The sequence below is a fragment of the Periplaneta americana genome, chromosome 4 (genome assembly GCF_040183065.1).
Source record: "Periplaneta americana isolate PAMFEO1 chromosome 4, P.americana_PAMFEO1_priV1, whole genome shotgun sequence".
Taxonomy (NCBI): Eukaryota; Metazoa; Arthropoda; class Insecta; order Blattodea; family Blattidae; genus Periplaneta; species Periplaneta americana.
In genome coordinates, this window is record NC_091120.1 from 40,734,658 (window position 1) to 40,759,255 (window position 24,598).

Sequence of the window (24,598 nt, forward strand, 5' to 3'; positions counted from 1 at the left end):
TAAAGCACATGTGAACTTTCACTTTAGCTTGATTTCATCAATCAGCCTTAACAGGAAGTAGGGTCATTGGCGTATTACTTTAAAATTTCAATTCGGAGTCGAGGTCATATATGGCACCATTTGATAGTGCTCTTCAAAACAAACAACTTTCATAGCAAACGTTTTTATTAATTTCTACTGTTTCAATGAGAAAGCGTACGGAAATGCAATGGGTGATTCAGACTACCCACAACTCATTTATTTCGGAAACTAGTGCATTAAAGTTTTCGAGACAAAAATATTTGTAACTAAAGCACATGTGAACTTTCATTTGAGCTTGATTTCATCAATCAGCCTTAACAGGAAGTAGGGTCAGTGGGGTATTACTTTAAAATTTCAAATGGGAGTCGGGGTCATATAAAGTACCTTTTGATAGAGCGCTTCAAAACAAACAGGTTCATGGGAAATGTTTTTATTAATTCCTACTCTTTCAATGAGAAAACGTACTGTAAAACAATGTCATCAATATTGAGAAATGTTACAATACGAAAATGGACACAAGACTATTATTATTGACAGATGTTACTGAAAGACTGGATAATGCCATTAATTTTTATAAATGTTAAAACTGTCTGCCGTTCTGAGCAGCACACACCGTACTCTTCTTCTAACACTGTCAGCAACTCCTAACACTTCGGCGTGGTCCAGTGACTGGAAGGTCTCTCTGATTCGCTGTTTCGTGTCATCTCTTTTTGTGGAATGATTTTGATAGACGTTGTGTTTTAACCGTCCCCAAAGATAGAAATCCCAAGATTCAAGTCAGGAGATCGTGCTGGCCATTCTACAGGACCGCATCTATTTGTAATTAGGTAATTATTTTATTAGTCACTAAAGTAATTGAAAAACTAGAATAATGTACATACGTAGGTACAGAGAAGACAAAACATTTCCTTCTTATTGTACATTGTTGGGCAAGGCCACCTGAGCTTATTACCTGGCTAAGTGCAGTGTACATGTAGACCTGGCCGTAGACACTGTATTGCGGTGACTAAAGGAAACACTGCTGAGCGAGCAAAGGGGAAGGGGTAGTTTACTTGTATTCACCCCTCGACGGTGCTACCAACCACCAGTTCTACGCTCAGCCAGATAATTGTGCGTGTGTACTAGCCTATGTCAACATTAAATGTACTTATCTAGTTTACATTTTCTTCTCGTAACATTTCTCAGAATTAATGATATTATCTTTTCGTAAGTTTTCTCATTGAAAGAATAGGAATTGAGAAAAACGTTTCGTATGAAAGTTGTTTGTTTTAAAGAGCTCTGTCAAATAGTACCATATTTGAACCCGACTCCTATTTGTAATTTTGAAGTAATAAGCCACTTACTTCCTGTTAAGGCTGATTGATGAAATCGAGCTCAATTGAAAATTCACATGTGCTTTAGTAATAAATATTTTCGTCTAGAAAATTTTAATGCACTACTTTCCGCAATAAATAACTGTTACGGGTGCTCTGAATCACCCTGTATATTAAAATTTACATATTCCAAAGCTCCATTAAATTTTACGTATGAATGTGTAGACATTTTATATATTCTATTTGTTAAAATTGTTTCGGGGACTGCAAACTTGAGACAAGTATGTAAAATCATGTTGAGTAGGCCTTAAAACTAAAAACAAATACCATCACTAACCAAATTTGACAACAGATGCTCAAAGTGAGAACCATTCACAGCCAAACAATGTCCCAGTTTATCGCGAAAACAGTCCATTGTAGACATGAGATGAAACAGATCAGCCATATAGGCTAAGTGAGAGGAAGACAAAGGATTGTTTCTGTGATAGACTGGGACATTGTTTGTCAGTGAATGGTTCTTATTTTGAGCATCTGTTGTCAAATTTGGTTAGTGATAGTGTTTTGTTTAGTTTTATGGTCTACTCAACATGATTTTACACATTTATTTGTCTCAGGTTTGAATTCTTCGAAACAAGTTTAATAAATAATTAAAAGACTTGAAACGGATGAATAGGTAAAATTTCTACACATTCATACGTAAAAATTTAATGGAGATTCGGAATATGTAAATTTTAATATACAGTGTCATTAAAAAGATAAAGTTTACTGTCACACTCTCTATGCCTGAGTAACTAATTGAAATCGGTCAAAATGAATACAAGTTATAGGCCTACGTATACAGAGTGAACAATAAGTATGGAACATTGCTAATTACTTCTTAAATTTTAATTTTAAAAAAGTTTTTAACAAAAGCTATTAGAGATGAACCATACAATATGATACTAGTGTATGAAAGAAGGATGGTATATAAATTCCCAATCCGGCATTTCCTTTGCAACTGGGGGAAGCCATGAAAAACCTCATTCAGATTAGTGACCAAAGGGATTGAACGTCAGACCTCCGTAATGCGAGTCTAGTGCGTTACCATTGAGCCACCTCGCTCGGTAACAAGTTTATTGCGATGTTGAAAAACATATTTCGAAAATCTCACGGAAATGTACGTTTTCAGTACCGTTGATGACGGAAAAGTGATGGGCATTCCGTCTCTCTGCGTACAGTAGTTTTTGAGCATTCCTTGTCAGCGTACAGCTGTTTTTAGGCATTCCGGCTCTATGTATAGTTTTTTGGGCATTTCTCTCTCTGCGTACATCTGTTTTTGGCATTTCGTCTCTCTGCATGCAGCTGTTTTTGGCATTCCGTCTCTCTGCATACAGCTGTTTTTTAGCATTCCGTCTTTCTGCGTATAGCTTTTTTGTTAAAGTACTAAACGAATTTTGTTCGTATTCTGTGCCTACGGTTCATTTCAACTGGGAACAATGTAAAGCGAAATACGATCATTTAAGTGAAACAAAAAAAAGTGGGTCTTTATTTTTAAATAATCAAACAAACACATATGATGTACTGAAATTAGTATATAGCAATTAAATTAAATATTTGTTACCTGAGACAAGATGAAATTAAATTACGTACCCAGTTTGTCTTCACGCTTCTATAGTTTTGAATAGGTAAGTAATATTTTGTATAATAATCCCTCCAATTGAAATTATGTCCAGGGAAACAAAGTAAGTCTTGGAATATACAGACTGAAAATATACAAACATATCTAAAAGCGAACTTCTCATTGCAATTACTACCAGAGCTTGATGTCCGAGAAAACAGAGTCAAGGTTCATGAACCTCTATAAGTCTTAATATAGGCACATAAAACTGTTCTCATATTCTGCTAGGTATTTACATCTGTCATTCATTTAATGACAGTTTATTAATGTCACAATATTTATAATCCGTATTGCGAAATGCCGTACTTCTAAATATCACATACCATAACCATCTGTACATTGGATCCAGCACAGCATAGTGAAGTGACAAGAGTAAGTTTGAAAAATCTTTTGATATTTTGCTATTAAAATTTTTAAAATGTGAAATAATAGATATGCGCTTTCCCCGGTTTTGAATAAAGATTCTCCTTTCCCTCTAGGAATCCGAATTTCCCTTTTTTCGGAAAATTTCATTCCATCTGACAGCGCTGGTGTTTATTTCCAATCCTTACGTTTCTTGACCAGACTGTAGAACCTCTGTGGTAGTAAAATAATTGTTCTTTTTTTAATTTTAAACTCTCCGAAACCATGCGTCTCGAAGCAATATCCTTGAAACCATCCATTTATATAGGTACACATACGTTCTCGCTTTTTGTCAGCTTGAGGGTCCTTCACTATTCTTTTAACTATTAATATACGAGTATTTATTAGTAAGAGTAAAGAAGAGTTGAGTTAACCCTTCAGTACTCGCCTGGGGGATACCTGTCAACCAGCTTGTTTGTTTTCATTGTTGTATTTCCTAGAAAGGATTTACAACCGTGAGGCTTTAGATACCTTCAAAACCAAGGTCACATAATACACTGTAGTATTATTTAGTTTCAGACTTGAAGTTGCTCGTATAACTTGTGTAGCTAAGGTTTTCAGTGGCGTAGCATGAAATTTTGAGCAGGGGAAGCTAACTCAAGTTGTTTTTCTTGTACATATGAGAAAACGTATTACAAAAATATAGTATTAAAATAAATAGTAGTCAATGTCAAGTCAGCAGTCCGAAGATTGGTTGGAACCTCGTAAGTAACACTAATAAGGCATGACCTCAAATGCTACGTAGTAAAATATGATTTCATATCTCTAAAAAATAGACACGTCATTTGTTTTTTAAATCGCACTTTTGTTCGTAAGTCAGTCTTGATAATAGAATTGTCCTAAAAATTCAAGTAAATCGGTGTCAGGAACTGTTATTTCACTCATTATTTATTATATCAGCCACAGTGCATACTCACACTTCAACTGAACACAACTCACGAAAGGAATAACTCGGAAACTACATTATTTTCAATGTAAAAGCTAATTTCTTGCGAGCCTTGCGACCAGGGTAGTTTAGTTAGAAAAGGATGGAAAATCTGCGGTGTGGGTTACACAGAAGAATGCGTGAAAGAAACCAGTTTGCTTTGAAGCTGGTGTGTGCAGGCTTCTTGTTTACTGCTGCATCATGAATCATCTTGACCTGCCGCATCACAATATTTAACGCATAAATATAAATTCTATTAAAATTAATAAACAATTTTGTTCACAAACTGCAGGTCTATTATGAAATTATTATTAATTGGAGAAGCTTAGCGTTTTAGCTTACATTGACGCTACGCCACTGAAGGTTTTATTCTTCTGGGTGACAATTGTCAACCACGTCACTCTCTACGTTACGGTTTTTGCAAAGTTTCGGTAAGTATTCATTATTAGTTAGTGAGTTATATACTATATCTTTAGGGATAATTCATTCTATTGAACTTCGAAGGATTGTAAATATACGTTTATTAAATTCCTTCAGAGATTAGAAGGCGTTCTCGAGTATTACTTGGAATTCAAGAATTCGCGCGCCAGCTCCAGAACAAAGGAATGGATCCAGGGATCGTTGTTACCAATTTTGTTGATCTCGAGACAAAACGAATAGAATGGTGTGTGAAATGTTAAAAACGGACATGTGCCGACCATTTCAGGGAATATGTGTAAATAATTAGGTATTGTAAAAACATGTCTGCAGAAAACATTCAGGAATAAAAATGTTTGGAGTATAATCCAAGGAAAAAAAGGACTATAGGACACAAGCTATTCAGGTATTACTGTATGGAATGAGTTTCACAACAAAGCAAGGATTATAACGTGTCCCCAGTGTTAATTTTGTAGGTAAATGTAGAAAGTATTTGAAATATACACATAATAAATATTTATCTATTAATTATAAATAAACTGTTTCAAAACTATTTTTATATTTATTTAGAAATAAACTATATATATTCCGTAGTAAGATATTTATGTAATCATTCGAATTGAAAAAAAATGTTCAAATTCATTCTCTAAAGCAAGAATATATCTTGGGTGACAGCTGTACCCCACGCGACTGAATACGTTACAAAAACTACGCGAATGCTGAAGGGTTAAAACCCTGAATAATGAGATTCCACTGCAAGATTCTGTACAAAAGAAATTGCTCTTCAAGTAACTTACCAACTATGCCTATCACAACGCGATAACACGCTAGAAATTCCACTTCACACATCATCTCTGTATTCCTCATCTTTCACTGTTACTACCTCTCGTCACTGGAACTCTCTGCCGCCTGAAGTCAAGGGCTGCCGAACATTGAAATCTTTCAAATCCAAGTTAGAAAATTATCTTATGACGAGTTGCCAAACTAACTTACTATTATGACAAGTGTTGTATTGCATGTTTCCACGTATTCACATTTTTTTTTATGTTCTAGTGATATTTAACTTATTTTATATTTTTGTTTTCATATTTTCCGATAATGGTATATCTATAATGTGATAAGTTGAGCTATATATATATATAATAATAATAATAATAATAATAATAATAATAATAATAATAATAATAATAATTTTCCTTACTGTGTGTACTTAAAAATATTGTATTCATTGTATGCTTTGTACTGCACTATTTTATCACTACTATTAGTATTATTATTACTATTAGGCCTATTATTACTATTATTATTATCATTATTATTATTACTATTATTATTTTTACTATTCTTATGTTTTATTATGTTTTATTATTATTATTATTATTATTATTATTATTATTATTATTATTATTATTATTAATATCAATAATTGTCTTATTTTTTATACATTGTATGCCTCATTCATTTTGACCTGCTGTTTACATTTTATTATGCTTTTTTCTTTCTTTCTCTATGTTATATATTATGTCTGATTTCTTCTTACTTGTTTACATTTTATTATTATTATCTTATTCAGTTTTTGTGTAAAATTGTAGTGTACTTTGCAAATTTGTAGTGTTTTTGTAACGCAGTTACGCAGGTTGAGTGTTAGAGAAGGCCGTACGGCCTTAACTCTGCCAGGTTAAATAAATCATTATTATTATTATTATTATTATTATTATTATTATTATTATTATTATTATTATTATTATTATTTAAACCGTAGAATTACACGTTCTGGATAAAGCGGCGCTGTAGTCATTATTGTTTTATATTCGCATGTTTTAATAATTAGTGAAGATTCGTGCTTGCCATGACACTTAATAGTGTTAAGTGCTGTTTAGCTGGAACATAAATGTTTAATCGATCTTGCACGATATTATGAAAGAGGTCCAAGAACTTAATTGTGTATGCGTGCAGAACAGTAAAGGAAGGGAAAACAATTGAAGTCACGAAATCGTGAAAAAAAAATGACTGTGTATTGTTAAGTCTTATGGCTTCATGTGTCTTAATTATTGAACGTTCAGTTCACTAATTATTTAACGAATATACGTGTAAAGTTCCTGAGTTTTAGAGGACACGAAAATAATGCCGCTCTTTGTGAATACGTAATCAACGAATAAATTTAAAAGGCCTTCGCAGTGTATACGTAAAATCTGACATATACAACAGGAGTCAGAAAATTAAGTTTAAATAATTTATTGCAAGAAGTAAATCCCGAGAAGACAAAGTATATGATTATATCTCGTGACCAGAATATTGTACGAAATGGTTTCTTCTAACATTTCTTTAAGGAACGTCAACTTCAAAATTCTCAGACTAATATTGTCTCTTGCATTACCTGTTTGTATTTTATCGGTATTGTTATATTTGGTGGCCACATTTCACTTCCGTATGATAATATTGAGGGTTTGAATTAAGGAGACAAGGTAAAGATTGCTCCACAGATCTCCAGATCGTGACTGAAACGAGTATGAAAATCTAATATAAGCCTGCCTGAATGAATAAGATTACTTTGTATGTTTGAGAGATTGTGGGGGGAAAGTTATAGCAAGATATGTAAGTTGACAGCTTTATATGCTTCAACATAGACCTATAGCCTTACATGTATATGTACCACATTACATTTAGTCTTTGAATGCCATTAACCACATTATTTAAAATTTATGAAATAAAAGTTTGTTCTATCGCTGCAATAAATCAAGCTGAACTAAGAGAACTATTTACAAGAAGATGTTGCAACAGTTGCAATAATTATTTTAGAATCTGTAGTAGTAAATAAAAATTGCAATAAAATATAGCACTTCAATTACAATAAACTGAGTTCATAGTGTAAGACATATAGATCTCTACGATTCTTTCAGTTGCCTCAGAAGAGCCAAATAGGAAAAAAATAGAGTGACAAAATTTTAGGGAGCATACTATGCATTGGTAGCTTAGGAAGAGTCGAAGGTATCCTTTGGCCTGCCAGAAACCCTGCTTAAATTCAAACCTGCACGAATTAATTTTCAAAAAACTACTGTATCCTTTTCCGTTGCTAAAATCAGGCGAAGAAAAAGGAATGTAAGTGAACAAGGAGAGAAACTGGAGACAATTTTGGAGATCCATTTTATATTTTCAGAAGAGGTGTTTTCCTTCTTTCTCTCCAATCTCTTTCCTTGCCGCAAACATTTTAAAGGCGTACCAGGTCCCTATGATTGAAGATAAATTAATCAGGAAAGAGATCTGTAAAATCTTCTTTTGCCCGATTTATGGGTACTCAGAAATGTCACATGTCAAAATATAAATAAATTATTTTTACCAACATGACATTGATCGCGAGAAGAATTGCGCAATTTTTAAAATGTATTCGAATAGGCAATGCTGCATGTTTATTGCACCCCATTTATATTTTCCCCTTTGTGGCATGGAAAAAGACGCGTTCCTTATAATATTAGCATGTGAAGAAACATTCAATCTAAGAAGAATGTGGAGAGACAACAAATTTTTAATATATATATATATATATATATATATATATATATATATATATATATATATATATATCACGAGTGGCTACTTCCGTCATTGACTTCTAGCAGAATGTGGTGCCCATAAGTGGCGAGGTAACACGTTAAAGTACAGAGTGTCCAACATGCCCGACTGTCCAACAGACCCTAGTTTACCCTATGAATGGTGAATTTGCAAAACGACTTAAGTCCACATTTTGAGGGTTTTGAGTTGAGAGCATGATTATGTTACTGTGTGCAAGAGGCATCGTTTAGTAGCAGAATGACTTTAATCCACGACTTTTGTATAGTTTTTATTAGAAGCAGAATATTTGGTTAAGGGTTAAAACGACTTTAGTCCTGAAATTAAGTTGTGTTTCCTGTCAAGTACTGAAGAAACTTACTTAATATGTAATTTTAATCGTACACTCACCTGACAAATTGTTTTTTGACTGTTGTCATTAGTAATCCTTTCCGAACTTTTCTCACTATACCATTCCTTTCAGTACATCCTTCAGTAGTCTAGTGACACAACTAATTCCCTTTCTACTTCATGATAATTTTCAGCATCATTCTATCTCCACACTTTCCAACACAGTGATTTATCCCCGATCAATGAAACCAAAATTCAGAATATTCGTAAAATGCTTAAGTACATTCGTGATGAAGAAGACGTGCATATATTTTACGAAAACATTATAGCATGGGAGACAACAAAGAATTGAAAGATGAAACTAACCTTTTGTCTCGTTAGAACACTTCTAAGAGTTGTCTGTGCTCTTGTGATTAACAAATTGTTCAAAATAATGTTGTTCAACAATTGCAATAAGGTTATTTTATGATTTTGGTATAAATACATTTAGTTAAACATGTTTATGTGTCGGTAACCTAATAATTATGATGCAGGATTGAAGTTAATTTGCAGAACACTTACGTCCTGAAGATAATTACATTTTTTACGACCTGAAGAAGAATACAAAAGTATGAATTTTTATAATAAAACTATTTCTCTTACATATAAAAAATTATATTGTAAAAATATATGGTTGAGCGAGGCTAAGGGTGCACGGGAAAAACGATCAAGGTCCATCAAAAATCGAAATTGAGTTAATAATGCTATCTTATAGTGGAAAAGAAGTACTATCATGTGTAGCTAGTAATAAGAAATCATCGTTCTTGACTTTCCAGTACGTCAATTTCTATTAAATGCACACATAAGAAAGTATTAAGTGCTTAAACTTTAAAATTTGTTTTTCTCGAAACTTTCTAAAATGGACCTTGATCGTTATTCCCGTGTACCCTTCAGTTTTCTTTAATTTTCTCAAAACTACTTCTAGGGACTTAAGTCGTTTTGCAAATTCACCATTCATATGTAGCTTATAAAAGTATGCAGTAGAGTTAATATAAGCGAGTTTGAAACAAATAAGCAAATGCTTGCTGATAGGGAAGACTGAATGGGAAAAGAAGATTAATACATAATGATTTATTAATCTGATCTTGTTTTGCGCGTTTGATCTTGTTTTCTTGTTATAATATTGTATGGTTTTTATTTTATTGGGTTATTTTATGACGCTGTATCAACATCTAGGTTATTTAGCGTCTGAATGATATGAAGGTGATAATGCCGGTGAAATGAGTCCGGGGTCCAGCACCGAAAGTTACCCAGCATTTGCTCGTTTTGGGTTGAGGAAAAACCCCGGAAAAAACCTCAACCAGGTAACTTGCCCCGACCGGGATTCGAACCCGGGCCACCTGGTTTCGCAGCCAGACGCGCTGACCGTTACTCCACAGGTGTGGACTATTGTATGGTGTATGAATATTAAGATACAGGATAGTGGTTTGTTTAGATATTGAATTAGATAGAATGAATGTGTTATGTTTGAAATGTTTGCTTAGTATATTAGTTTTAGTGATATTACTAAAGTGAGTCCTCTGTAGTAGCTGTGCAGGTGTATGTCATAGAGCAGCGGTCATCAGCACAGTGCACGCTCAGCTAGCGTCTTTTACCTGCGGTTAAGAGAAGCACTAGCGTGCATCCGTGGCTGCTGGCGAGTATCCTTTCTCCCTCTCCCTTCTGCACGATGCTGCATAGTCCAATACACTCCTTACCCGTTAACCATTTCAGCGAGCGCTGACGACCACTGTCGTAGAGGAATAGATATTTAGGCCTCATCATAGGCAGGCGCGACGGGAATAGCAGGTAAACGTACGACTTGGCAGAGGAAACTAAAAATTTGTAAAGTAAGACAGACTGGGATAATATAATTTCATTGTAACAGATCTGTCTTACAGAAATAAGTTGGATGAAATAAATATTCTCTTCTTTCCTATTTTATTGCACCCTATTTCAGACTTAATCTGCCGTACTAACGATTATATTTCTCTGAAGACAAAAAAGAATATTTGTAAGTTTTTGAAAGCAAACTAATATTTGTTTTGCTGCTGTACGCTCACTAATCTATAAATGATGTATTTCATTTTTGTCGAAGAAGATCAACAATGATATTTGGTCTGTGGATAAGCTTCGGGGCTTCTACCGCGTTGTCTTGGTGTTGGTGGCTGATGTTTCGACCGCTGTGTTGTGGTCATCTTCAGAGCAGTTGTTGGATAAGGAAATAGTCTGCGAGCTCGTATATATATAGTAGTCTCGATGGGGAGAGTACTTTCGGTGATAGGTCGTAGGTTCTCCACAACACAGCTGTCGAAACGTCAGCCACCAACACCAAGACAACGCGGTAGAAGCCCCGAAGCGTATCCACAGACCATGTACACCAGCCGCGAACACTTAACAATGATATTTACCCATCTATATGCTTATTTGTTTCTGTTTTACCAAAATGGTCTGGCATTTTATAACTATGCCTTAAATTGTGTATACGAACATATGCTTTGCAAACCAATGCCTACAGCTCGACCAAGTTAAGTCTGCGAGCCGAGAGGGGAAGTTGGAGGCAGTTCTGTAGTGAAAGGAGGCGGTAACGAGAGGAGACCAGTACAGTCTCATATGACAGCAAAGTTTTCCTACTGCGCTTCAGTTCATAGAGAGGTAACAATTTAAGACGCTTTGAAATAGACGGCACTTCTACTTCTGCTTGACAGTGAGGTTTGGCGTTCTGATTGGCAAGCGTGGACGTAGGAGAGAAAGTTGCATGAGGGGGGAGGCTGGAAGACAGCGTAACTGTTGCCTTTATTTGAAGACAAGGACAAAAAATCCGTGCGCTCCGTAGTGTATTTTAAACGATGTGCATACGTTGAAATCTGAGCGTCGAGTGACCTATGTGACAACTGTGTTTTGCCTCTACATTCCATCCCGATATCCCCACTCGCAGACTTGACTTGTACAAGCTGTAGTTTGTTGTTTTTTCCCTCTCAGTTACAGACTATGAAACCCCACAGGGTAGCGGGAGGTTAACGCTCGCACCTGTATAGATAATCGGCATTAGTGGAAATAGAAATAGGGATGTAGTTCTATGTGCCGCTGACTTCATCCCCAAGGAAATACTCCTGGAACTCATTTCTGTTGTACGATGAGTAAACCCCAGGGTCACATTGCGGCCGGAAGGATTAGACCACTGAAGATAATTCATGACCTCATTGAGAAACGAACCCATGACCTTCCAGCTTGCAGAATAACACCTTAATCCAGACGCTATCACTCGCCCCTCATTTTGGTGTAAATGTGTTAAAAATAGGAAGTCTATGTATTTGAGAACAAAAATGCTTGGATTAGGTTGCGAGTGTGCGCAAAATTCATTTGACACCAAGTCACGTACAATAACAACTTTATTAATTACCTGTACTGTGTAACATTGACAATTAGAAGGTATGTGTCATTTACATGGGACCGGTATTTTATAATTAATATGGTGAATAAATTGTGAAGTATCAACTTTCTTTGTATGTATCATAGCGAATAGTTCTATCCGTATTAATTAAAATCACATCTTTCATTACATTTAATAGGCTACTGTGAAAAAATTATCCAGAATATAGACGTACTTTAATTCGCTACGTGGAGTAAATTGATCAAAATCTCGTTGTTTCCATATGTAGCATGTGAATCAAATTAATTGAAATCACAGCGCTCTGTTTAAACTTTTGAAATTGCTAAGTGAAATATCTAAAATCTTTGTATTTAACATGTAAAATTAGTCTGTAGAAACCTCAACACTACTTACACAAGGTGAGCCAATGAAACGGGCGATTTTGAACTTTAATAATTATTGCACTGATTACTTTGAAACGAAACTTTCACCTTACATTTACATTTTACATTCACAATAGCCTGTACCTCATGAAATTTTCTGAAAACTACATCCCTCAGGTGAAACCCATTTCCTTGTACACATTCCTCAAGTCTAAATTGTATGTTTCCCTTTACACGACGCAACATGTCCACAGGAATTTCAGCAACTTCATGGAGAATTTTTCCTTTGAGTTCTTCGATATTCTGTGAAGGTGGATTTTTTTAAGACTGTAGCCTACTCTTCAAATATCCCCATAAGAAAAAATCGTACGCTTTCATATCTGGAGATCTCGCAGGCCACGAAATGTCTCCATATCTTTAGACAATGCGGTTTGGAAATAAACGTCTGACTGCATTCATGGAGCGTCTAGCCGTGTGACTGGTCGCACCATGCTGTTGAAACCACGTGTCTCTATTGATGAAAGGATTATTGGCAATTTGTGGAGACAAAAATTCTTGAATTATTGGGACTTATCTCTGTGATGTTACAGTAACAGATGTCCCATTATTGTCCTCAAAGAAAATAATAATAATAATAATAATAATAATAATAATAATAATAATAATAATAATAATAATAATAATAATAATAATAATAATAATAAGTAAAATGCGCTCGAAAGAGCACTGATATTACACATTATTGTTTTATCAAGTCATTCAACGACCCCGTCCATCTTCTACACTGTTTGAAGTGATATCTGCCGGACTTTTGTTCACATAACTTGCACTCACACGAGTCACTCGGTTGGTGAAACTTCACTGTCTTGCACAATTTATGGTGGAAACCGTGCGTGGCCAAACCTATAATAGCGTGTCTTTGTGGTTGGTTACTGCTGGTCCACTCCCTGTTCGTCATGGCGTCTGTTGCGAAGAATTCTTTTTCTATCTCTCTTTCCTTCTGTTTTCTTCTCTCTGCGACATCCTTGTAAGGTTCCGTTGCTGGCAGCATCATCCTGATTCGCAGGTCCTCCAGGAATGGTGTTTCTCTGGCCAACATGTAGACCATTCTACTCGGTGTATATTTGCTTGCACCTAGAGCCTTCTTCATGAATCTAGTTTTTACTTTCTCCAGCCTCTCCATATCGCTCGCCGTAAGCTTCTCCTCAAAGAAAAAAGGGCCGATGATTCCGAATGACGCTATTGCACACCAAACTGTGACTTTGGCACTGTGTAATGGTTCCTCATGCATTCCATAAGGGTTAGTTGGTGACCGGTATCGAAAGTTTTGTTTATTGACGTATCCAGAGAGATGAAAATGAGCTTCATCACTTATCAGCATATTGTGGACAATGTCTTCGTTAATATTTAGATTCAAGAATTGTTGACAAAGTCATGCTGTTTACATCTTTTAATGTCTGCCGCTGTGCAGCAATGAATCTATCGTTATTATTATAATATGCCTTAATAGCAAAAACACGTTGTTCACTCATCCAATGATCCATTATAAACAAATGCTATCGAATGAAGATTCCATTGTTCAATGTAACAATTAAAATATCCGACAACAGTTGAAAAGCCGCGTATCTGAAAATTGCCGGTTTCAATGGCTCATCTTGTTCTTGATACTTGAATATTTCATTGAAATCTGAATTGTTTTACTTATGGATGCAAATAGCGGCCAGGAATTAGTCCCAAATTTGCAAGTCTCTCTTTCAACAAGATGATATACCGCAAGAGGAAGCTTGACTACCCTCAGAACCATGTTTCCTGGTCTGGTTACTTGGCCAGCAAGAGCCCGCATCTGAGAGGATCAGTCTCCTCTAATAGGACTATTTAAAATCCAGAGTCGTCTACGTACTCCAGAAGAGCTTAAAGAACACATACAAAAGAGGGAGAGGGAGAGAGAGAGAGAGAGAGAGAGAGAGAGAGAGAGAGAGAGAGAGAGCGAGCGAGAGAGAGGGAGAGAAAAGAAACAGTGATTGTGAGATATTGTAAATTGTTGTAGAAGATTACAGAAGTGATTCAATTGTAAAGGGGGACATTTAACCCATTTTTTTAAGTTAACAAGGTAACTAAATTTCACACTTTGAAGTTTATTTTTCTCAAACAATTTACATTGTTCGCATTACTATGGTCTTACATAATCATTTTAAACTTCACTCTTACACAGTGTATATGTTTTATAATTTATTGCATTACATAATCTGACACATCTTGAAATACACTCAGGATTACGTTATCTTTTATTAAGTAAAACAGAGCTGATAACACAAATTAACAGATAGTGCTTTATTTACATTTAATTACATCTAAATATAAATCACAACTTACACATTTTCAACATCCTTGATTTCAGAAAACTGCTTTCGATCATGCCATCTGTCCGTGTACAAAGATTTCTTCTAAAGAATTGAACGGATTTTTTTTTTTTAATATTCAGTATCTACAAGTCACTTATCTGGAAGTGATGCACATGATATTTTATACATTTTATTAACAATTAAGGGATCTTTATATGAAATAAAAGACAGGAAATAGCGATATACTCTAAATTGACCTTAACGATTATTTCTTTAATTGTGTTTTGTATATAGGGTGCAAGAGAAGGTTATGTCAAAACTACAGTAGCTATGATGGCATTATATACAAACACAAAATAGCTTGCGCATCATATAAGAGTCATTCCACGTCAAATCGCACAACAATAAAACACGACCTTCTCGGAAATGGTCGAATTTTTTTTCATGAATTCCAGACATCAAATAAGGAAACCCGTATTTTTTTATTTTCACAATTATTAATTATTTGTGTAGTTATGAATATTTGAAGTTACGCAAATTATGCGCGCACTGTTACATAAACTCGCTTGGAACTTTGTGTCTACATATAATTGAGATTTGCAGTTTGGCGCATTTGAAAGACGAAATACAACACTTTTTATTACTTTAGGCCTATCACAAATAAATTTAAAATTTGGCCTATTTTTTTAATCATTTCTTTTTCAAAGCAAAATTACTATATTAAATAGCCAAGTTAAAAATCTGAAAAAATATAGACTTGTTCGCTGATGTATTATCTGTAAACTACTACATTTATAAATATGGGATCGGCACCCATACATTTGTAACAATTTATTTTCCGGAGGCATGCACGCGCTCGCGATGCCCAGCTAATGAACTGCTTGCAGCCATAGGCTAGAAGGCTGCCCGTGGAAATTTCCCGTTGCATCTGATGTCACCATACTAATCATCAAATGATTAATACCTTAAGGAACAGTAAATATTTTATCTAAAATTATTTTATTATTGTCAGATCAGCTAAGAGGGGAAGCCCTTCACAGTGTTGTATGTTTATACTGTAATATAGCCAAGTTTTTGATGATAGCAAGACTGGGTAAGGCAGTAAACTTTATGGCAGTAAACAGATGGCATGAGAGAAAAATAATCAGTTTGGGTTTGAATTTCGCGCAGTGACGTGACTTCTATACAACATGAGTGATGGTAAAGATCGCGTAATATATAACAAGTGTTTAAATCCATTTACCTTCCTAATCACGCTTTTAAAAAGAAAAGTACACTAAGACGCGTAAGTCGCGACTTATTGATAAAGCTCAATTTAAAGGAATCTTTGAGTGTGCAAATATGTGATTTGTTCTGTAAAAATCAATCAATTTCCGCATAGGTCAGGTGAAATTATATGTGAAGCCGGTAGTTCTTGTGATATTAATAAACATGAAGCAAATGAAAGTGCGGACAGAGAAAGTGATTATCCCAGTATTTCTTCTAGCAGTTCTATGGATACAGTGCTAGAAGTCAGTAATATTGAGGAATTAAACAAGAGTTTGATCTCAATAGAATCCCCTATCAAGAAAATAAAGATACAACAAAACGATACCCCCGTGAAAAGTTTCAAAAGTAAAAGGCTCCCTAGCATGTTAAGTTTTTCATGTAGAAGATGCATCATCATCCATTCAAAAGTCAGCCATATTTTATTTTTGACGGAATGCAAAGAAAGTACAACCTGAAAATTACATAGTTATTGCAGACTTTTCTGAAAATTATTCATTTGTAATACAAGATTCAATACAAGGTGTGCATTGGAACATATGCCAAGCCACAATACAGTACAATTTTAATTTTACTTCCTACTTTATTTTATTTTATATTCTCTTATAGGTCTATTAATATTATATCTGAACTGTGATCGAACACGAGCGCTGCTCATTCGGTCTCAAATTTTGTTAATACTACCGCATCTCCTTTTTTTATATTGATTGTATTATTTTATTTCTATTTCTCTTATTTATAATTATATTCTTTATTCTGTATATTGAAATAAATAAATAAATGAATAAATAAATAAATCCTTTCGTAGTATATTTCAAAGGAGATGCAGGAATTCGTTACAAAAGTATTGTCATCTCAGAAACCATGAAACATGACACCGATCCCTTTCACTTTTTTCAATCCGAAGCAATCAATTTCTTAAAGCAAGAATTCAACGATATGAAAAAAATCATCTACTTTTCCAATGGATCAAGTTCACAATACAAAAAAAAAAAAAATTAAAAATAATTGCTTACATGAAGACGATTATGGAATTAGTGCTGAATGACACTTCTTTGCAATGTCGCATGGTAAAGGTCCATGTGTTGGCATTGGAGATACTGTTAAAAGACTTTCCGCGAGAGTTAGCCTATACAAGATCCTATAACAACGCAAAAAAAAAAAAATGATTGATTAGTCACAAAAAACATTTCTAACGTGTCATTTATATTTTGTCCATTCAATAAGCACAAAAATCAAACTGAAAATTTGCAGGCCAGATACCACAATCTAAAACCAATAACTGGTACATTAAAATTACATTATTTCATTCCGTTGTCAAAAACTGAAGATTTAGGCCTAGTAAAACAATTTTCTTTCAAGAAAGAAGGTAGGCGAATGAAAATTTAAAATGTGAATGAAAAGAAACATTTGAAAAGCATAATGTATAATTATTTGAAGATATCATAATAAGTAAATTAGCAGTGTTTCCTCGAGTAACTTGACCCGCACTGGGTGTAATGTTGCAACGTTCAGTCAATTATCGAGCGCCGATAAACCTCTTAGCGCGCTTTAACGCTTCCCGTCCACTGCTGCTGCGCCGACCGCTACACATTGTGTCGTAAGTAATTAAATTTCCATTAAACTATTGGAGATCCCATTCTGATTTTTTCTGGAATTATTAAGAATACTTCAGTGAACCTAGTAGGCATTTTTTTTTAGATTTTTAATAGGGCTATTTCACATTGATGTATATGTTTTAAAAATTAAATTATAAAAAAATATTTGAAATAATTATATTAAAATTAGTTAGTAAATATTTAATAAAAGACAGTACTTTAAGTTTTTAAATCCATTCTTCAAAAAAATTTTAACATCAATATCGTCAGAAATATGACGCTTTAAATGTTGCATTGTGCGACATTTTTAACGAATTTTAACATGTAATATTTTAAAACATGTGGACTTAGGAGGAAAGAAAAATACACTTGTTGGTTTATGAGACCCATAGAGTCGGTAAAAAAAAATATAAACGCAATCAGAAATATGAAGGTCAAAATTTGTATAATTTTGTGCGATTTGACGTGGTATGACTCATATAAGTAAAGTTGAGGAAAGAGCTCTAACAAGGAAATAAAACGTTTGCGCACCCAAGTTCTTGTAACATATTTTCATCCTATATATGTGTGGAATGTTGTCTGTACCTATTTGTCTCCCATACCTGTGGAGTAACGGTCAGCGCGTCTGGCTGCGAAACCAGGTGGCCCGGGTTCGAATCCCGGTCGGGGCAAGTTACCTGGTTGAGGTTTTTTCCGGGGCTTTCCCTCAACCCAATACGAGCAAATGCTGGGTAACTTTCGGTGCTGCACCCCGGATTCATTTCACCGGCATTATCACCTTCATTTCACTCAGACGCTAAATAACATGAGATGTTGATACAGCGTCGTAAAATAACCCAATAAAATAAAAAAAATACCTACTTGTTACACTCTGTATAAAACGAAGAAAGAGTAATCCCGTATGTTCGCAGGTTCCTATATTTTAGAAAATATAATTACTACATAGATCACTATTTGCACTTCTCGTTGCGAACATTCTTAGGCTGCTTTCGCACCGAGCTCGTCCAGTCCAGTCAAGTCCAGTCAACAGGTTTCACACCAAGTCAGTCAGTCTGTGTTTTCCTGCTATTCAGTTCTCGCCTTCTTACCGTCAAGCTGCTTTTCTGTGAGATGAATGCGGATCATTTTCAGAATTATTCACATACAAGTACAGTATTTACAAGTTCAGTGTCAGAATTGAGAACAGTAGATAAAATATAACAATGAGTTGGAACATTGGAAGGAGAGGGATTTACATGAGAAATTAGATCTGCAGCACTTGAATGGAATGTTGATGGTCTGGCAACTGCGTCCTAATAATTGATACAAGACAACTGGATTTTTTAAAATTAAGTCAGTGTTTCTAAAACTTTTCCACTACAAAACCTCATTTAAGATACTACAGCATACACGTGGAACCCTTTTAATTAGGTTTATTTGTTTTGCTATTGTTATTATTATTATTATTATTATTATTACTATTATTATTATTATTATTATTATTATTATTATTATTATTAGTAGTAGTAGTAGTAGTAGTAGTAGTAGTAGTAGTAGTAGTAGTAGTAGTAGTAGTAGTAGTAGTTCCGCGACTATTGTAGGATTAAGGTAGGAGTTAGTTCTTATCGAAGAGCGGATGAAGCTATGTGAAAGGCATAGCTTAGTTGATTTTACGAGGCTGGATCCAGGAAGGATCCTCACACTTAGGTCGTTTAGACACATTGTACGTCCTATAAGTCTGAAGGATGGCCTGGGGCATTCGTGAATCCGACGCTGACAGGAGGGTTATCTTTCCTAGCTCCTGCAGGTAAAGCTCTGTCATCTACTGACGATCTCGAACCCAGAGCTCGAAGCCCCTAGCCTTTAGAACCTAGATCATCTTCGGATACTCGTACTACCCCCAAATGTCACCCCAGCCTATTTTACTATTGCGGTTGATAGATGAAATGCGGCGGAAGTGGAGAGTGTTGGTGAAATTAATTTTTTTCAAAATTCTGTTCACTGTGCAGTGATGAAGCGTTTCCCACATAACTCAAAAACTATCCAACATTCTGTGATTAAATTTTTTGTGTTATTTATACATGTCATATTTACAATATTATGTCATATCTACATTTGATAGATTATCTGATAAAAAATAAATTCATTTGAAAATTGGTCAAATATCAATATTTTCATGTAACACAAACTAAAAAAAAGTATTCTTTATTATGGAATGTAGCTGAAAGAGCATGATATAGTAAACATTAGTTTCAGCAATAAAATGAAACAAAGAGATCATGAAAAAGTTAACAAGTTTATGAGTTATGAGGGAAACGCTGCAGAAGAACAGTACTATTAGTTTTCATTATTGTATAAGATACAGTAATGGAGGGAAAAAAATGTTGAATATTTCCAAATATTTTACTGATGTAAGCTGTACCTAACCCTTTAATTTTATCAGTAACATAAAACTAACACGCTTTTCCATAAATGCTATGAATTTCAAATGTAGAAACAATTTGTCGGCTAAAGTAGTAGACCTACTTCAAGCAGTAAAGAGAGAGAGACAGACAGATAGAAAGAGAATAAAAAAGAGAGAATGAACAAAAAACATACATACTTATTAAAAATACTCGGATTCGAACCACTACATCAGTGGTCGTCAGCACTCGCTGAAATGTGCAATGGGTACGTGGTGCAGTCCCATGTGCACCGTCGTACAACTGGGAGAGATAGAGAGCATACCCGCTAGCAGCTACGAGAGCACTATAGCACAGTCTAATACATACAGTCGCGCAACTCATACGTATAAAATATGCCAGCATTTGACAGCTGGCTCGACAGTAGCCCTCTAGCGGCAGGCAAGTTAAAAGTGTGCACACGACATATAATAACACATCAGAAAACGGGTTTTGCGTAATTTATTTTATATTTTTATGCTATACAGTAAGTGTATATGGTTCTTATTAATTTTATTTTAGAATCCTAAAAGAATTTCACACGCAGTTAATCTACAAATTTCAGAAGCTGGGAATAAACGTAATTCTTTCTCCTTCTTACAACTGAATCATGGCCCTGGTCACGTATCATGGTTTGAAAAAATATACTTGTTTGTACGTGGACGGTTAATTCAATTCATTCCTAAATATATTTATGAACCATTGGAACTCTATATTTCCTATGAGAAGAGTCAAAATTGTAGGGCATATCTCGTAGGGTACATCGCGTGGTGAACTCCTCTCCCTATTTCCTGAGAAATTAACTATTTTCCATATCGCAAATTGGGGTAAACTCCGCCGCTGAGGTAAACTTAAAAATAAAAAAGCGGAAGATTTAAGCCTTAATTTGACAGACATTGATTTATGAAGTTCATTATTTTTTCATTGTTTTATTATTATTTTGAGTCGCTAATAGTGCTGCTATTATGGTTTAAATTTTTATGGCAAGTTTACCGCATTTTACATTACATTTCCAGTTTTCACGCATAAGCTTAATTTTAACTTACCCTACCTATATCATACGTAATTTACATGCACTTACTGTTATTATGACGTAGGTGAGAACAAATGAATATACAATTTTGTTGAAAAAAATTGTAACTTCAATTAACTCAGAAAATGTAGGCCTAATTTTATTTTCAGAGCAGAAGTGGTGTAAGTCAAAAATGGGTAATGAGGGTTAAAGTAAACATTCTGTAAAATACAGCGCAAAGTAGCAGTTAATATTGAATTTATTTAAACTATTAGTAGTCAGTTAATAGCACGAAGGATATATTAATTGCTACTTTGCGCTGTATTTTACAGAATTTTTACTGTAAACCTCATTACCTAATTTTGACTTATACCACTTCTGCTCTGAACGGCTCAAATAATCACTGGTAATTTAAAATCAACACCAATAAGTCATGCAAATTATTACAGAAAATATTGCTTTTTATATTAAATTTAAAAAGGCTCTTTTATTTCTTGAGAACCTAATACGTCTGCCACATGAATCTACACCAACACATCAGAAATTTATCGACACAGTCTGGATTTATTCAATAAGTGAATATTTTGCAAAAGGATTATATTACGCCATGAATTCTTGAAAAAATTAACACCATAATACCTACTTGAATGCAATATAACATTCAACTTTTGAAAAATATAAAGAAAAAAAAAACACGAATACAAAAATTATGGAATTACTTGCATTATAAACTGTAGATACATTATCCAAAATCGGAATGGTTACACATTTACACATATGATCTCTGAAAAAAAAAAAAAAAAAAAAAAGCTAATATCTTGTAACATGTATTTACATTGTTTTTATTTAAACTCTCCTTCCTGGCATACAAATAGGTAACTGATAACTAATAAATGTTTTATAGAACACAATACGTAGGCTACCTACAGCGTGGATTATAGGTTATGACTGAGTTATGATTTTCTCTTGGTCTTTAGGGAATCTGAAGAACGACAAATTCGGAGATTTAAACCTGTTGTTACTGCAATTTTCGTCATTGCACACATTGCCTTTATTCCGACGCATGATTAAAACGTTATTATAACATCTCGCATACCTTTAAAGCACGTGCTGGCTGTATCAATCCTATGAACAGTGCCTTGCCTGCCGCTTGAGCGCTAGTGTCGTGAATGTTGGCAAAAAAAGTGTTGAAGTTGCGCGACTGTATATATTAGACTGTGACTATAGTGCACAGCGTTTTCCGCGGGTAATAGAGGCTAGCCCCAGCGTTCTCTGTGCTGACGTCCCCTGCACTATATGATCCGAATAAAGGCATGGTCAGCCGAAAGTGTATGTTTTGCCTCAGCACATATACAACCTGCGCGGCATCAATTGGAGGTTTCCGAATGAAAGCGTGCAAACAACTGATCCGGAGACGGCCTAATCATGCGTAGCACTATTTTGAGGACATGTTCGTATAGTTCAGTTTCGCTGTCTGTGATAGTTGAATAATTCGAAAAGAAATGACATAATGGAAATTATATAACCTGCAAAGAGAAAATAAAATGCAGACTGCAAATGTTCCATGGTCAGTTTGATATATTCACCTTGTGGTGAATTGAAATTTCTTGCTGATTCCAGTGTGGCTGTATACTTAGCTTTATCCCACCATAAATTCACAAATCCTCCCTGCATCAAGCTTAGAAGTATTTTATTGAACCGCTTCTTGAGAGAATGACCTTTCTGGATGAACATCGTGATAAAATTGGAGGCATATTCAACGTCGATATTACACATCCTCGGCTTGCCGTCGGCATCCATGTAATTGACAGCTATCTTATAGTCTGTGAGATACTTAGAGAACAGGGTCGTTAGATTGCCATGGACGACTTGAACTTCAGCTACAGAAATGTCGGCAAATCGCAGGAGCTTCCGATAACGCCCATCATTTAGTTCTGGGTATTGCGGAGGGATACTTTCGTGTGTGCTGTAGCCGAGTCCAGACTCCAGCATTTCGTCTTCTGTTGATAACTGGTGCTGTAATCCCGGATCAATTAAAAAGCTTGTGAAGTATGTCTGATACACCGTGTTGATAATCCAGCAATACAGTACCCAGGTGAAGAATACAGCTCGGATTACACCCGCAGCAGGAGGACTGTTAGAGGTAGATTCCTCGAGGATAATTGCCCAGAAATTCAAAAGACATTTGGGAAAGCTGGTGAACGCATTGTTGTCTACAGCGTCGCTAGTTATGCTATTTTTAATTTTCACTACCTGCCACATGACGATGGAGACGAAGATGAAGGAGATAATGAATCCTAGCCAGAGAGACAGTTTGAATACTCTGGTAAGGCTCATCCATCGGGGGTATGGCACGGCACAGGGTACGTACCATATCACTTTGTCGATGAAATGAGGTCTTAAACATTCTAACTCTTTGAGTATGTGACACCTGTACCATAAACAGTCCATAGCAATGTCCGTTTCACTTCTGGCTACCTCACCCGTCAAACCGTTCCATGATCCGTTGCGGAGTTTCTTTCCCCAGAGTCCACCGTCAGCCGGCAGTCCTCTGTTTATTGGGGTTGTGTTAGTAAGTCTAGTAAATTCCATCAAAATCATATATTCGACACCAGTATCAAATTTGAAATCTTCATTCTCTAATTTACTTGTTTTCTTCTTGAACATCATCGGTGGTAGTTCAAATGTCGACACAATTAAAGGACACCGATTAAGTTGTTTAGGAATTTTATCCGGGAAAAGTGGTGCGTGGTACAAAAAGTCTCCATTACTCTTGTTGTCCAAAACCCAAGAGTCTAGCAGTACTGCCTCTTTCACATCGGCACATCGACCCACAGGGTTATAAGGAAACCACGTATATATATCTATAACAGGCATATAATTCGAAAGTTGTGTATTACTCGTTGATGGCATCACTATAATCACATCTATTACATTAAATTTCCATAATTTAATAAAAATATCCGCTGCGACTTCTTTCATATCGATGTCGTTGATCTTCAGAATTATAATAACAAATCTTGCTCTTGAATTCCACTCCCAGTTATTCCTCAACTTTTCTATCTGTCTTATCACATCACTTACAGCTTCTGCATGCGTTTGCTGTGCAGAGAGTATCATATAAGTACCAAGCTTACCTTTAGATACTGGTATCTCTTCATTGACATCGTATAAATAAAAAATGAGCAAAGGCCATTCTTGTACCTCGTTGAGTGCTTCGGCCAGCCTTTCCAAAAGGATATCTAGCCCTATGTTTACGGAACCCATTTCGCTGCTGTCATTTCCCACAAGTTTTATACTACCGGTACTTATCTGTTGAGAGCCGCTGCTGTGGGAGACGACCAGGACGTCTTTTGGTGAAAAGTGTCGCATTGCGATGTCTTGTACACTCAGCACAAAGTGGTGGATTGAATCTCCTGATGTTTGAGAAAGAATGTTGTATATAAACGCGTAGATTATTATCATGGTGAAGTCTGCACTTTCATTAATACACTGTCTGAGCTGTACAGCTATGCTTGAGGTTTTTATTGGATATGGATTGCGGGTTAAACCTA